General features: G+C 36.5%; 1 long non-coding RNA gene across 1 annotated transcript; it reads right to left on the minus strand.

Moving 5' to 3' along the window:
- Window positions 1–760: 760 nt before the first annotated feature.
- LOC122555791 lies at window positions 761–4979 on the minus strand. The gene is made up of 3 exons (XR_006313366.1): window positions 4970–4979; window positions 3519–3523; window positions 761–1013 (listed from the first exon to the last, which is right to left on the minus strand). It is a non-coding gene; the product is annotated as an uncharacterized LOC122555791 (long non-coding RNA).
- Between the last annotated feature and the right edge of the window lie 3240 nt (window positions 4980–8219).

Consider the following 8219-nt stretch of genomic DNA (forward strand, 5'->3'; position numbering starts at 1 on the left):
GGCACCATATGTGGTGAAATTATACACTTTTTCACTGTGCTCCTGTACTTCTCTACTTGAGTACACATGACAATACAGCTTAAATCAAATCAATGTTGTTACAAGATAACATGAATAATATTGAATTTTCAGTTTGCAAATGGATGGATAGGCATTTAAATTAATAATAAGGCAAGTGCGCTGAGTCCGTTCAGTGACTATATTTATGATGACTCATTTGCCAAAAGGTAGCTTGAAAAAAATAGACATCAGATGACACTCAGCATTATAATACTCCTGTTGCAAAATCATGACACCAAGGAAAACATAGGTAGTCATCATGGTCTGAAAGGAATGATTTGTTGTTTTATTAATAGGTCATCACTCAGCTCAGTGTTGGAATGGCGCAAAACTTTCTTTTATGATGGAAATGTTGACCAGTGAATCAACCTCCCTGTCAATAGGAGTCACCATTGAGGTTTTCCAACAGGATTTATTGCAAAATGATATTTCTCTGGTTCTTCCATCACACTTTAAAGATGAAAAATGCTCATTTTGTACCAACGTTCAAAATAAGTTGAGTCTTTATTTTCAACAGATACGGAAATATAAATCAAATCGTAAGGAAACTTTGAATTCACCTCAAAGCAACAGTTTAGCCTTTCCTCACTGATCATATCACTAGGGTTAGCCTGATACAGTCGATTTCATATTTGCTGGAATTGCTCAGCTATTGATCACAGAGAATAACCTCTAAACAAACAATGGACCATTGTAAAAACCCTATTGGTATTAAATACAATTAAAGCTTGGAAGATAATGCAGCAAGACGATGGTAATTCACAAAAAACCTCTCCTTATACTCCTATAGTGGGAGCATACGATTTTCAACCGGGGCACACAGAGGCTACATTTAAAACCTGGAAGTCCAGGGATACTTCTTGCTGAGGGGATCTGTTCGATGGGGAGGTTATGATGTCTTTTGAACAGCTACACCAGAAATTTGGACTGCCTAATGGAGACCTTTTTCGATTCTAGATTATTTACAGAAGAAGACCACATTATTAGATAGCTCTTATAAATTGGATAGGGAAAGAAGAGTGTTATAGCCAATGGGTCCATCCTCAGTCAGCACTCTTTATCACTCATTACAGAATGAAGTATTGAAAGACATGGGACAATTGTTTAGAACATGGAATCAGGAATTGGGGTTGGAAATTCCATTAGAAATGTGGGACAACATCTGGGAAAATGCCAGAAAATCTCCATTTCTAACAGAACCCAAGCTATTCAACTAAAGATGCTCCATAGGACTGATATAGCACTGGAACAAGTGGCAAAATTTAGGGCAGGAACATCTCCAATGTGTCCTAGATGTAAAATAGAAGTAGACACTCTCACACACTGCTTACGGAATTGTCATAAGATCCGTAAATACTGGACCAGAGTAGCAAATGCGCTGACAGAAATCTTGGGAGCGGAAATTGGAGTAAATCCAGTATCTCTTCTCCTGGGTTTTCCGAACCCGCCCTCCCTGGATGTGCACGGGAGGAAGTTATTATCCATTCTCTCCTTTTGTGCAAGGAAAAATATCTTAGTAAACTGGGTAGCTGAAGGCCCTCAAGGACTTTCGAATTGGCACAGGTTAATCATGGAATGTGTTCCCCTTGACTTCCTTACAAATATGGTGCACCAAAAAACTAAATTATTCTATAAAATATCGCAGCCCTTCCTGAACTATATAGATACAGATATTTTGGCCATATTGTCAAGGGCTTTTATCTAGTTCTGGCTGGTCCGGGGGCCCCCAAGGAGAGGAATCCCCTATGAATACAGGTTTTATTATGACTTAGTGTTAATTCATTCTGAGCATGTACTTTATTATTTAATTACTATGTTTTTTTTGAGTAATGTAAGATGTTCTATTATATGCTTTGGTTATTTGTAGGTTAGATTAGTTCTTAGTTGAGTGTTTTTTTTCTTTCTTTTTTGTGATTGTTGTGTTTTGGTTATTATTTATTTAATATTTAATGGTATATTAGTGTTTACATTTGTTTGTGTTGTTTTGTAAGTTTGTAAAAAAAGTTTTAAAAATTACCTTTTTCTTCAATAAAAATAACTATTTTTAAAAAAGTGTTTTTTCTTGGTACACTCTTAGTGGGTTTTTTTCACTTGCATCAGAGAGTCTGCTGCAGCCTGGATGGAGTCAAACTAAATTAGTACTTCTGTATGCCTCTGTTGCCTGTAGCAACTTAAAGAGACTATCCTATCCTTCCAAATGATGAGTGAGTTGATGCTCCCGAAGAAAACCGTGAGACGGTCCAGTGATTGTTGATTAAATATCTTAGCACCTTAAAAATTAAAACCCATCTACCAGGCACCAGCACAATTTTGACGTGACTAGCACTTCACTATGGGGTAAGCCACTAAATATAACAACCATGATGTATTCCATTACTCCCTGGCCACCTTAATTAAGTATTGCAGCAAAACTTTGCATGGGCATAACTATTGCTCAACATTATTCCAATGGAAAATCCCACCAGTACCACAGTTCAACAGGGAGGTTACATTTCAGCTCTCGTCTGCCCTTCTGTTAGAAGACTTCAAAACAGACAGTACTTGTACAAAACCTCCTGCTAAATTCTCATCTTCATCACATCAAAGCAATCTTCCTGTTTTGCCTCAAGTGTTGCTGAAGGGTTTCATTAAAATGGAAATTACGCAAGTTGGTTGTTGTATTACAACCTTAACATTTTCACTGGAGAGATCATCAACCTTTACATTCCTTAATCAACACGTTACACATAATAGAACTGAACAGCATTAATATAATGACTGTTCTCACGAACTTCATGGTCGATGATTTACACACACTGGTGATGATGAACATGCTCAGTAGGCCATCCCAACTTTCAGATTTCAACCTGCTTCACGTCAGTTTTTTAAAAATTTTCCACTTTAAACAATCAAGACATCAATAATGAGAATTACAGTCCCATTACTCACAGGGATTGTAAATTATGACAATGTATTGAGGAACAACACAAGAGTTTATCCCACATCCTGGCAAATATTTATAACTGAACAGTGCTAAAATAATTATTTGATTATCAGCACATAACTGCAAGAGTTTGCTTTGAATGAATTGCTTTTTCTGCACCTTTCTGCACTTTAATAGCACAACAACTGACTGTAAGGCACTTTGCAACAAAAGGTCAGATAAATACAAATTTTTCCTAGTTTGGGAATATTTGTCTCCATTATTCAAAGGAGTTGTTGATATGTAGATTAATGAGTGGCAAGGTAGAGTGAAAATGCAACAATCTTTGAAATAGATGGAGCCACGTAAATGGAAGGGTTTACCACGTCACACAAAATTATCGGAAACTAGTCATTCATGGTGATGACCCATTTAATCAGACAGATTCCACATTGTCAAAGGAAGGGTGATTTTTGAGGTGACAGCAAAAATTCCACCCATCACTACAAAGGAGATTATATTGCAATAAGAGGAAGCATGGTTTGATTCCAGAGACTGTCACTTTCATCACAACTGATCCAATTTGATGTTCTGATGAAAGATCATCAATATGAAACGTTAACTCTGTTTTTCTCCTGAGATGCTGCCTGACCTGCTGAGGCTTTCACTCTTTCTTTTGGTCTCATTTCAAAACTTGTAACAGATTTGAAATGTCACATATAATACTGCATTTGTCCTTTGTAATGTCACATCAATTAGTTAGCTGGAGCTTAAATCTTGTGACTAAATTTGTACAAAAAAACTACTGTTATTGACTCTAAATGCTGTACATCTATGAGCTTGTTTTTGAATTATTGAATTATAGACACATAAATATTTAAGAACTTTTACTATTTTCAACAATCATTTGACTGATTTGAACAAGGGTTGTAAGAAAGATATTCTGTGCAAAACAATGCTGGTTACCTTAGACCAAAGAAGTATGCACAATAATCTGGAACAGCAGCTTTGTGGCATTAAATAACTGCAGTGGTGACAGAGTGTAACTGAATAAGGCCCACGCAGGTCTGCTTCATTCACTTTTTAATGGAAGCTACAAGCCCTGTCACAGAGGAGAGTGAAATCCAAAGCAGACAGTCATCTTTGGGTGGTCTCTCGCATACCTCTTGTGAAAGGATTACTCGAGCAATCAATGTCAAATTGCCATTGTGTTCTGTGCCTTGCTATTCTGCTGCAGTGATGCGATGCTATGATGGTGGTGAAAGAAATAAAATTATTGGCACAAAGAACATATACATTGGCAGTCCCTTGAATGAAGGATGATATCTTCTCATGTTAGCATGTTTCTGCCGTGAGTCTTTGTGTGATTGAATAGCCTGATTCCCAACCCATAAGCCTTTATGCACATGGCACAGAACATCCAATGAGGTACTGGGAACTAGAGAGCAGAATCTGCTTCCTTTTCTCTCCTTCTCTTCCACCACTCTACCTCATCATTAAGGCATTTGGGCACAGAGCATGATCAATTTTGATATTGGCACTATAACTATATTAAAAGAAAAGTAATGCCCCTTATTAGTTCCATGACTTTCTCCAGCTCTTTAAGCCTCTGAGAACACTGCATTCCTCTAACTTGAGCACCTGTGCCATCAATGAACTAAGCCTCTAAACTAAAACTAAACTGAAAGCATTTCTTTTCAACTTAACTTTAAGTTAATGAAGTTAGAAGGATTAAAATTGTGGAAGAAAATTTGCCACAAGACTTGACACAAATTTGTGTGAAAGCTATTTTGTCACAAAGCAATCTTCGCAGCAAAGCTTAGACTGCTGACACAACGCTTTTAGAGTAAGCTGAGAAATTTTTTTTTGCTAGAAATGACCTTGTAGTTACAAGCTCATTCTCAGCTCCCCCAAAACACCAGACTAGTTCTGCTACAAATTGTCTATTGTACTAATTATCTGTTTCTGCCTAATGTGAACCTGAAGTAGAAGATAACATTCATTTACAAATTTGAGAAATGTAGACTTGAGATATGTATATAGCAGCTACACCAATGGACCATTGCCCTTATCTAACCATCTGACTCCCCCTAGGTTGCGTAACTAACAGATAGTGTGCTTATGATATACTATATAACCTGTGGCAATCTGTATTTTGATGGATCACATCAGACTTTCCGAGGGAAGATGTACTCCCCATGGCTATGAATAAAGCATGCTAATACTCAAGCTCTCAACTCCTGACGATTTTGTCATTAAATTATCCGGCATAGGATTTTATTCCCTAACAATTATTTAGATCTTTCTTCAGCTACATTTCTTTCTCATCTGGGAAACCCACCAACTGGCTTAACACAAGCAAGCAGCATTCAGTAAGACTGTCATTAAACCACAGGCCTAATGCTTACTATAAGTAATTATGGGAAAGAGTTTTGTATCTTTGTAAAGTCTCATGAATGGCTTACTGTTTCAACTTGGTAACAATAAACTAATTGAACATTCATCCCACTTACAACAAACATGTCAGAAAGATTGTATTGGTTTCACAGAATAACCAAAGTGTGTTGGTTTCAATAATGCTTGAAGCATTATCTTTGCATGACATTTATGCAGACATACCACTATTGGCAATAACACTTTAATTTTTAACAATGCTCTGGTTATTAACTTAATAGACAACCATTTGTCAAATCAATGACAGATAATCTGATAAAGTATATATTATATGACTATTTTCATGTCAGTGTCAAATTGTCTTGGATATGCATTCTTTCAAAACCAGTGCCGCAACTCAGCTGTCTATAATCTGACTGCAATTCATATCAAGAGGATTACTGTGCTACCTACACTTTTAACTTAACTTTGAATCTTGTCGATTTATTTGGTGGTCCCATCAGTTTATCATAAAGGTATTTGACATCACATTCCTCAAGATAGATTCTCTGATGCTTATTGTTGCAAAAATGTGCAGAGAACATAAGAAAAGGGGCAGAACTAGGTTATTTGGCTCCTGCAGCTTTCTCCACCATTTAGTAAGATCTGAGCTGATCAGATTAGGTCCTTAACTCTATTTTTCTAAGTTTAAAATAGATCCAATTCAGTCTTGAATATATTCAATGATTCATCTTCTTCTGCACATTGGGGAAGAGAATTCCAAAGACTAATGCCCTCTTGAGAGAAGAAATTTCTCCTCCTCTCAATTTTAATGGAGACCCCTAATTTAGAAACTGAGCCTCTCATTCCAGATTTTCGCACATGGGAACACAAACGCTCAGCATCCAGTCTATCAATCCCCTTCAGTATGCTTCAGTCTCTCATTCTTTGAAACGTCAATGAGTACAGATTCAACCCCTTCAACCTTTGCACATAAGACAAAACCCTCATCCAAGGAAGCAGCTGAACGAATCTTCTCTGAATCAATTCCACTGTAGGTGTGTCCCTCTTCTAGTCAAAACAATACTCCAGGTATGGTCCTACCAATGACCTGTACAATTGTAACAAGATTTCCCTACTTTTGGGGAAGAGATGGCCTAATGGTATTATCACTAGATTATTAATCCAAAGACCCAGGTTATATTCTGAGGACCCAGTGTCAAATTCCACCATGGCAGATGGTGGAATTTGAGTTCCAAAAAAACTCTGGGGTTAAGAATCTACTGATAACCATGAACCTATTTATGATTGTTGGAAAAACCCGCCTGGCTCAATAATGTCTTTTAGGGAAAGAAATCTGCCATCTTTGTCTGGTCTGGCCTACATGTGACTCCAAACCTACAATAATATGGTTGACTCTCAACTGCCCTCTAAACAATTAGGGGTGGGTAATAAATGCTGACATGGCCAGTGATATCCACATCTCGTGAATGAATAAAATAATTGTCCCATTCTCCTTGCAAAAAAGAACTAACATGCTGTACTATAAAGTGTGTGATTGATATGGTTATTGTAATATCATTTTTTGAAGACTGCGTTTTAAACAAGTAGCATGTGGATTTTTGGTCTGTGTGTGGTTTAATGATTAACTTGTCTGTATTTTCTGACGTATATTTTTTAAACTCAGTATAAGTGAAACAGAGAGAGACTTTCTGAGTGTAATGGGATTTTGTTTGCATCTGGCATGTTTTACAGATGGACTGAATAAGTGGACTGGGCAGCTTCCAGTTCGAAGGATTCAGAATTGACTTTTTATCTTAAGTAAAACACCCACAACTTGTAAAGCCTTTTGCTTTCTGTCCTGAGAAGTCCTAGTGGAAGTTAGATGTGCCAAACATTTTCAACTAAAGAAAAGGATTAGTTTAGAAATGTTAATTAATAGGATACTCCAATGTAAGGAGTAGAGATTGAAAGTTCTAGAACAGACGAGTTTGGTTATAACTCTGACAAGGTTATTTGAAAAAACTTAAACTCAGTTGTATTCTCAAGGTCGGGACAATCTGATTCTCAAAACAAAGTATTGAAAATGCAATTAAGTCAAATCTCTATATGAGATCGAGAAAAGATTCTGTGCAGTGTAAGAACTGTAAAGGATTGTTGTTGGGGTAGATACATTATTGTATTTAAATGTGTTTGAAATCTTTAACATTGTATTATATGTACTCTATTTTATATTAACTTATTTTGCATAATAGTTTTTTTTGTTTTATTGTTAAAATCAAATCTGCAGCATTTTACGCTTGCGCTTCAGTGGAAGACCACTTTGTTAATTAAAAATACAAAATATGATCTACCAAAACAGTTTGCAGTCTGGGATCTAACACCTTGCAATAACATCAGTGAACAGTTCAATATGAATTTATATTTGCCTTCCTAATTACTTGCTGCACACGTATGCTTAGATTTTGTGGTTCATGTACATAGATACCTAAGTCCCTCTGTACTGCAGCATAATGCAATCTTTCTGTTTCAATAATATTCTGAGCTTGGTGATCAATAAAGAAAGTGAATATGGGAGCTGAAATTAATTTGTTTTAAATCTACTCCACATTTCACAAGTAACAATCTGAGACCAGCAACTGACTGTTTTTAAGCAAACTGAGATGAAACACTTCATTACTCCAAATACTGATCATCAGATACAATAAACAATACTGCTATGTTAGCACCCACCCTTTCCATATGTTATAACACAGTCATAGAATTTGGAACAAATGGTGAGATAAGATTGATCATTATTTTCCTTCAGAAGAGCATAAACCAGTGCAAGGAATGAACGGTGTGCCACAGAAGTACAGCATATATAAAAGACAACCATAACAAG

The sequence above is a fragment of the Chiloscyllium plagiosum genome, chromosome 13 (assembly GCF_004010195.1).
Source record: "Chiloscyllium plagiosum isolate BGI_BamShark_2017 chromosome 13, ASM401019v2, whole genome shotgun sequence".
NCBI classification, from domain to species: Eukaryota; Metazoa; Chordata; class Chondrichthyes; order Orectolobiformes; family Hemiscylliidae; genus Chiloscyllium; species Chiloscyllium plagiosum.